An 8,886-nucleotide genomic window follows, 5' to 3' on the forward strand; every position below is an offset into this window, starting at 1 on the left:
TTGAGTCTAGGTCTCCATAGAGCATGTACAGCTTATCCTGACTAATCATAGCTAAGTATCACAATGTGAACTCAGCATTTCCTCATCAGTTGAATATAGTTAATTACAAGAGAGTATCCTTGATGAATTTGAGTAGTTAGAGGAAAGACCCAAAAGAATCACTACTGCTGTAGGTCAAGTAAAACTAGTAAAAACGTTCAGCTGGTGACAATAAAGCATGAAGGACCTGCTGGTCGCAGGGTGGAAGCAATAACAGACTATTTGCTATTTCGGGGGAATGGACTGAAGAGGGTCAAGACAGGAGTATGCTGAGACTGTAGTTTGTTTCTGTAGTGAGAAGAAAAGCATGGGTGACTAAAGCCTGTACCTATGATGTGTTCTTAGTGCCGCTGAGGTGAGTTTCTTCTTGTCAGCTGCCATCCTGGGATAGCACAAAACAATGAAATCAAAACTGAAAACGTTTCTCAGTATCTTTTTTGTGTTTGGTGACAACGTGGCTTTGGCAGGAAGGAGTGATTTCTATGCTGTGTCCCCTCTACGTGTCTTTAGGGCATAACTAATTAGACTGTGTAGGGATGGGGTTAGGAAGGCTAAAGCCCAACTCAAACTAGACGTGGTAAGGGGTGCAAAAAGGAATAAGAAAGGCTTCTGCAGGTACATCAACCAGAAAGGGAAAGCCCCTTGCTACTCCAGAAGGAGTACCCTTGCAAATACAGCAATACAGGTAGGCTGGGAACAATGGAGAGAGTTGGGGCTGTTCAGCTTGGAGGAGAGAAGGCTGCAGTGAGACCTAAGAGTAGTCTTTCAGTTGCTAAATGGGGCGATTACAAGAAAGAAGGGGACAGAATCTTTGGCAGGATCTGCTGTAATAGAATGAGAGAAAATGGTTTCAAACTAGAACTGGTGAGACTTAGACTGGATAATAAGGAAGAAGTCTTTTATGGTAAGGGTAGTGAAACACTGGAACAGGTTGTCCAGAGAGGTGGTGGATACTCCATCCTGGAGACATTCAAGGTCATGCTGGACAGGGCTCTGAGCGCCTGCTCTACCTGTAGGTTTCCCAGTTCATTGCAGGGGAGTTGGATCAGTTTACCTTTCAAGATCCCTTCTAACTCAATTATTCTATGAACTGTGTTCTCTGAATCAAGTTGTGAAGTTGGGTGTTGTCCTGAGAAGCTTAATATTATTGAGCATGTCTCTGTAAGTAAGTGTTGGAGTTTAATTTTTTATGAGGTTAAACTAGACTATAATGCAGATCCAAGGTAAAAACTGATTAAGAAGCAACAGCTATATGGATCTGGCTACAGTGAGTTTCCTGCACGTGGAGATCTCTATGAATTTAAAGAAGGGTTAGACTGTCTTTTCAAGGGGCCAGGCGAACTGTTAGCTGGAAAGATGGATGTGTTCCACATAGAACACCGATGCAAGAGATACAATTCTTCAGCTATTGCTCAGGCAAGGTGGACCATTGCCCGTTCTTTACAGTGGTATTCCACAATGCCACGTTCACACAACAGGAGCACTGCTGAGGATTCTACTGGCTGTATGCTCTTGGAGACACGAGACAGACAAACCTTTTCCTGGTAGCTGCCTGTCTCATTCTGCTAACAGAATTCAAGACAAGACAGTTTAATTACTAATTTCCATAGGAACAGGTTTTCGAAGGGTACAAACAACTCACTCTTGCTGCTAACAGTTTTTACCTGATTTTGTAGCAGTTTTGTTTATGCTGTTACATGTATTTTTCATTTAGTTTCAATTCTAAGTGGTCCAGAGGTGGAAGTGCTTTGCTAAGACTTTGTACAGTGCTTTGCAGCCAGGATCTTTCACGATACAGCATACATCTGTTACTGTCAATAATAGAATAATATTAATTGCTTAGTGTGGAATGGACTCACATACATAGGTCTTGCTGTAAGCAAATACATTGACTAATTAAGGGGCTTTATAGAGCTGTACAATTCCAGGGATGCCTGTCACACCCATTCACTTCAAGAGAAGAAAATATCTATGTGTTTTATTAGAAATAAAATCTGCTTTAGTTGGCTTGGCCATAATTACGCCACATTGTCCAGTGCAGATATCCATGTCGCAGTGCCCAGAACCACTGCTTAATTTGCGTGTTACAAACACTACTAGAATCATAGAACCATAGACTGGCCTTAGTTGGAAGGGGACTCAAAGATCATCTATTTCCAACCTCCTGCCATGGGCAGGGTTGCCAACCACTGAATTCAGTGTTAGATCAGGTTGCCCAAGGCTCCATCCTACCTGGCCTCGAACACCTCCACAGATGAGGACTGCCAGAATCCAACAAGCACTGGCATCTCACCATTTTCTCTTCCTCCCACAGTGCAGATTTCCCCTTAACGTATTGCTTTTATTCTTATTTGCCATCAAACCAAACCCAGTGCTGGCCTAGTAACAACTGGGACTGACCAGCTGGGGGAATGCAGGGCTGAATATATTCCCTGAGCATGCTGAAGACATGGGAAGAAACAGCAAAGCACCAGCTGCCTGAAAAGCCAGCTCATTTATACAGAAGAATCAGAAAGTAGTTGAAGAAATAATCCAGCTGTTTCTGGTAATCAAGAGCCAGCTTCTATACTGTAGAGTTTGTGGGTCTTACAGTGAATATATCTATGAAAACACCATGGGGTACCTATGTAGGTGTGGGCAGAGATGCTCTGATGGTATGAGCAGAACACCATATAGAGAAACCTGACAGAAGGGAGTAGTGACAGTTGGACACCAAAGCAACCTGAGTGTTCATGGCAAAGATTTGTGTGGTGGTGGTGCTCATTCTGTGGACCTGGAGTGGGCATCCACTTCCCTTTGCAAATGCACAAGGAGTCAGACGTCAACAGCCTGGATCCAGTAAAAAAAAAAAGATGATGAAATCAGGTTTAAGGTGGAATTGAGTCAAAAATGGCTATTTACAGAGGCCTAAATTCCCATGGTTCTTTACAGTAATGTTCTTTCCATGCCTAGAGGTCTTCTCCTCAGATCCTCAGGTCCTCATTGGAGCAGCTCGGCACTAGTTTCCTGCCTAGGTCTCTTTTACTCACTTACTCACTTACTAAACCATTATTTGTCTCTTTACATCCCAGCAGAATTTCCTTGAGGTATAGTGATTATGATAATATAATACAATATGAATGTACTTCATGGAGGGACTGGTTTCTATATGTGAAAAAAACCTAAGAAAAAGGAGGCAAGTTCATTGCGGTGGTGTCAGCCAGAATAAGAAAAAGGAAGAAAGAAGAAGGAAGTGGAAGAAAGGAGAAAGAAGAAGAAGAAAGTAAGAAGTAAGGAGGAGAAGAAGAAAAAAAAGACACAAAGCAGAAGGAAGGTGGTGGTGTGGTCAGTCCAAAGCAAGCCAGTAACTATGAAGCAGTGAAGCAGCTGAGAAATGCTGCTCTTGTGTGTTAAGGAGCATGGTGTGGGAAGGGAGAATTTATTTGCCTCACCGGTAACTGGAAGATGTTTTCCTGTGCTCTCATCTCAGTCCAATGCTTACTGTAAATCGAATTCCCTCTTTCAATTTTCTCAGAAGGTGAAACTAGATCAAAGCTGGAATGGTTTCATTGGCACAGAGTATGTTTTCAGGCTTCCTACATTTCATGGATGAGACAAAAGAATACAAGCAGTATTTTTGTGCTAAGTCAGCAGAGGATATGTTTATGCTTCTTGTGCAGCAGAGAATTTCCTAATCTAACTCAGACCCAAGTAACATCTGGTTGTAATAGCAATGGCAGGATAAGCTGCTCAGCACAGTGCTGACAGGGCCAGACTGTTTCCGAACTGGGAATGCAATCCACATGGGTCTGCATCAGCCTAGACAAAAGTGTGGGGGTGTACGACTGAAGCAGAGCCCAATGGCTGCTTAAAAGCACACAAAAGATTGAGCAGTCTCTGAAGTAAGAAAATCTGAAGAGATGAGTAGCTTGAGAAAAGTGTTAGCATTCTTTTGCAGAGCAAAATGGAAGCAAAGTGGAGCTGAGTCTAAAGCAGCCCCAGCAAATGCTGGTTCAGCTGGAAGCACATCCAATATCTAGGCCAGCATCCTGAGCTGAGGCATATCATTCTCTCTGACTTTTGGAAACACAAGAGGGATGGAGGCAGATTTTCTCAAGAAGGATGAAGAAGGGTGAAGAGGCCCTGTCTATTCCCTTTAGTAAAGAGAAATTTGGTTCTGCTGTGTTTCATCAGTTTTAGCCAAGATGTTAGCAGCTTCACTCATCAACCACCTCTCACACAGTACGCTTAGAATGAGTGATCTGAGTGTCCAGGACCACACTATACTGCCTGTAAAGATGCCTAGCATTCCCCGTGTTGTGTAGCACTGTGTTTATTGCTGCACTGCTTCTTTAGTTGGTTCCAGTAGTCAGACTGGTTTTGTTCCCGAGCTGGAGAGGCCAGAGCCCTTGCCAGATTGATGGGAAAGCAGAAATAACTACCAGTGTATCCTACATACTTCCTATTTCAAAACCCTTTTCTGTCCAGTTAACAAATGCACTTCCCCTTTTACAAGCAAATGCATGCAACTGCTGCTTCAGCAGGTGCTGGCTGGTGATGGCTGGGATCCTTCCTATGCCTCCTGCAGCATTCATGTTCCTTTCCAGGAGGTGGAAAAGTCCACAGGCAGCCCATCTGCTGGCCCTCGATCCAGCCTCTAGGCTTCTGTTGCTGGACCCAGGGCCCATCTCATAAATGTCTCATCCCAACACTGTGTTTCATGCTCAACAAAGAAGTACAATTACCTTAATCATACCTCCCATTTTCCCAGCACATTTTTGTCTTCTTGGGTCTCCTTTCCACAAGAAGACTCCTCAGGCCATCCTACTCCATCCTCTTCTCTATGAGTTCTTATGGACCTATTGTTCACTCCAATTCTACCAGGGGTTTCTGGTTTCCTACAGCCACTCCTTCTCCCTCTAGCATTTCTTTTCCTCTTCCTCTAGCATTTGCCAACAGTGATTTTCCAAAACTTTCAGCCTTCTTTCTTTCCCCCTCACCTGCCACCAATGCAAATATGCCTGCAGCTCATTGCCCCCAGCATTGTATTTCCTTGGGAAATTATCCCAGGCCCATGTGCCCCTCCTCCAGAACAGTGGCCCAAGGGACTCTCTTTTTCCAGAGCACATCACAAGAATTAGTCTTTGACTATCACTAACAAGCTTCTCTTTCTGTATGACTGAAATTCCCGCTGCTTTCTGCCAGTTGCACTTTTAGCACTTATCCTTTCTGCAATCCTGACCTGACTGCCAGTGAAACCTGAAACACCTTCAAAAGCTTACCATGGCTCTGCTTCCTATCAGCTTTCTTTCACCTACAAAACTTTCCCCAGCCCAGTGATTTCAGAAATTCCAGTCAAGCTTACAGGAAAAATCCCCTTCTGAACATGTAAGACTGAGATACCTTACACTTCTACTTTCCAAGTCCGGTTGAAGACAGAATGCAAAGACACATCTTCTTAAAAGAAGAAAAAATAAATAAATTGTAAATCCCCTGTTCCCATCACCCAGGGAGCTGCACTTGCTCTAGATCTATAAATGCCAGATGCATACCATGCATCATGAAAAAATGACATTTCTTTGTCTTCAAAGCTGGGCTACAACTCCATATGCTGCAGTGTCTGCCTGTCATTTGGAGGCAATTTGACAAGCCAGCACAAGGATGCTTCCAGCCTCTTAAGTACCAGGTCTTACCAGGAAAACAAATGCTGAAGTCATGCTAGTACGTAAGGATGAGTTTCTCAAACAAAACCAATTGTCCAAATCTGACAGTAGATGGCATCAGACTTTCCTCCTGGTCCTGCCACTGCTGTATCATAGACCATTTCCAGCTCTGCTCAAGCGGGACCAGGAGGGCACCTGGTGTTTATAGAATCATAAAATACCCTGAGCTGGAAGAGACCCACAAGAATCATTGAGTCCAATGCCTGGCCCACACAGCACCATCTAAAAATCATACCCTATGTCCGATGGCATTATTCAAACACTCCTTGAACTCCAGCAGCTCGGGGCTGTGCCAACTGCCATGGAAAAGACTGTTCCATGCCCATCACCTTGTGGTGAAGAGCCCTTCACTGATATCCAACCGGAGTGTTCACTGTTTGCCACTAACTCCTGCCTGACCACAGATATTGTACGAAACACTATTAAACACACGACTTGTACGTAGCCAGGACTTCACTCATGAGTTCCTCTGGGGCCAGGGAAAAGGGGGAGCAAGAGAAAAGTTGAGGGCATGGAATCACTTATTTTCGTATCCTGGTGAAATAAAAACTGATTCAGGTACGCCCTGATTTTTGGAAAAGGTTGGGTGTTTAGTCCCTTCCTTCCTGTCAAACAGATCCCAAAATACGGGGTTAATCCCTACATTTTCACTGTCACACTGCAGCACTATTGCGTTTGTTACAGATGGCGTGGCCTAAGCTTGTGTGGTGTGTGCAGGTTTGGTGCCACAACATAAGGAAAACAGAAAGCCACTAGAGAGTGTCCAAAGGAGGGCTACGAAGATGGTGAAGGGTCGAGAGGGCAAGATGTACGAGGAGTGATGAGGCCTCTGTTTTGCTCAGCCCAGAGCAGAGGAGCTGAGGGGAGACCCGATGGCGGCTGCAGCTTCCCACAAGGAGCAGAGGGGAAGCGCTGAGCTCTGCTCTGCGTGACAGAGGCAGGGCCCGAGGGAACGGCATGGAGCTGAGTCAGGGGAGGGGCAGTTACTGTGGTACACTTCACTCCATGGCATACACGCACCTTTCCTGTGCTTGCCTAACGCACAACTCTGCTGTAGTGGACAGTGGCTTCATGGCAGGAGTTCCAGAAGGGACCTCAGCGTGTGCTCCACTCGTCAACCAGCAAGTGCTGTGGCCTAGAAGCCTGTATTTTGCAGCTACAGAATGGATGTAGACCCCCACAGCCCTCAACCTTTGGCTTTTCCTCCCATAGCAACGGCAGAGGACATGCCTGTTGGTCATTACAGAATCACAGAATGGCCAGGGTTGGAAGGGACCTCAAGGATCACGAATCTCCAACCCCACCACCACACACAGGGCCACCAACCTTCCCATTTAATACAGGACCAGGCTGCCCAGGGCCCATTCAACCTGGCCTTGAACGCCTCCAGGGACGGGGCATCCACAACCTCTCTGGGCAGCCTGTTCCAGCACCTCACCACTCTCTCTGTAAAGAATTTCCCCCTGACATCCAACCTAAGTCTTCCTTCCCTCAACTTAAAACCATTTCCCCTTGTCTTGCTTCGTACTTCATGACTTCATATATCAAATATGATGCCTATGCTCCAGGATATGGCTCAGTTACTTTAAGTTACACTGCAGTGAGTACTACTAATAAAATGCTTATGTTGAGCTTAGGATGTTCGTTTGGTGTATCCTAGGCAAACAGAAAGGCTTGAAGGCCTTTGCATAGGAGAAAAGAGAGTCCAAGTTGAATTGGAAAGCCATGTATCCACCTGCTAAGTTGCAATTTTGCTCAGGTTTGCTTGGTTTTCATTTTCATTTCACACTGTGATAGGAATTTCAGGAGGCAACTGGCTCCCTGTGCCTTGTCCTTAAGGGCAGAAGAGCCTGGAAGTGATTCGGAGAGCTTAAACCTTGGTTCATGTCATAACCTCTTCACATTAGTGTGCGTATATAAAAAGCAAAGCAAAACCAAACAAAATCCCAAAGCAAAACCCAGCCTCACAAGGTGTAAGAACTTAGAGAGAAATACCACTAGAGGGAGCTGGCTGTACGTAACTTCATTCAGGCTTATGAACTGCAGGATTAAGCAGGCGATAACTGTCGTAGTACTTCGGTTCCACTGCAGGTATTTATTTGGCCAGTGCAGACCTAATGGACAGCCTCAGCCTGTGCACATATACCTCGGGTGTATCCATGCAAGCTGCCAGATCTGCCCAGAACTAGAGGAAAGCACTGAGTGCTAACCTCACAAATGTCACATTGATGTGCTTGTGCTGCTCTCCAATCCAAATGTGCGTTCGCAGAGCCACACCAAGCTGGAGGTGAGCATGTGCTCATCCTGGGGAAGCACTGTCCACATGCAACAGCGGTTCTTTTTTCTCCAGAACACAACAGCACCCATCATTTTCTTCATGCTACTCTCACACCATCAAATGCCCACCTCTCTTCCTACATTGCCGTAACTCCCTTTACAAGTAATTCACTGTGAAGGACACACCAAGTGCCAACTCCACTGCTGCCAAGCTAGAAATGCAGAGAAAGTATGGTCATCTACCCTGGAGCCTGGCAGAGAGGCTGTGAGTCTGATTCAGAAATCCTGACTGCATTTGAAACTCTCTCAGTCCAAATATCTTCTATTAATTAGTCCTGGGAAGCTTTACATCTGTTCATAAAATAATTCAAGAAACTATTGAAGACAACCCTGGAACATTTCAACATTAGCAAATGTCATTGTCTTTGACATTGTCAATGTCTTTGACATTTGCTAATGTTGGAGTGGTAGGAGTAGGACTGTGTGGTAATGGTAGGAGTAGGACTACCGTGCCCTAAAAGCATAGCAACTGGGACAGGGGCTCACACAAACCACCTCCTCAAGCCAGTTTGGCACAGCCCAGCTCTATCTGTTCTCAGCAAACCAGCTCCAAGCCCAAAGCACAGGAAGCTATGTGTGTCTGTGTTTATCTGCAGCCAAAGCTGCAGAAGGACCTACGGTACTCCTCAGTGTTACAGCTCACCTTCCTCACCAGGAGCAGCCAGGAATATGTGACACAAAGCCAAAGGCTGCTGGGAAGTTCACTGGGCATCTTGCTAATTCCTGGCTTTGGTGACATTCTGATATTATTTTGAATTTCAGCTATTCGTCAGCATGCACAAATACTCCAGGTTACGTCAGTTCCAGA

Source organism: Lagopus leucura, unplaced genomic scaffold, assembly GCF_019238085.1.
Source record: "Lagopus leucura isolate 7727_CA_CO unplaced genomic scaffold, USGS_WTPT01 Super-Scaffold_100001, whole genome shotgun sequence".
In the NCBI taxonomy this organism is placed as follows: Eukaryota; Metazoa; Chordata; class Aves; order Galliformes; family Phasianidae; genus Lagopus; species Lagopus leucura.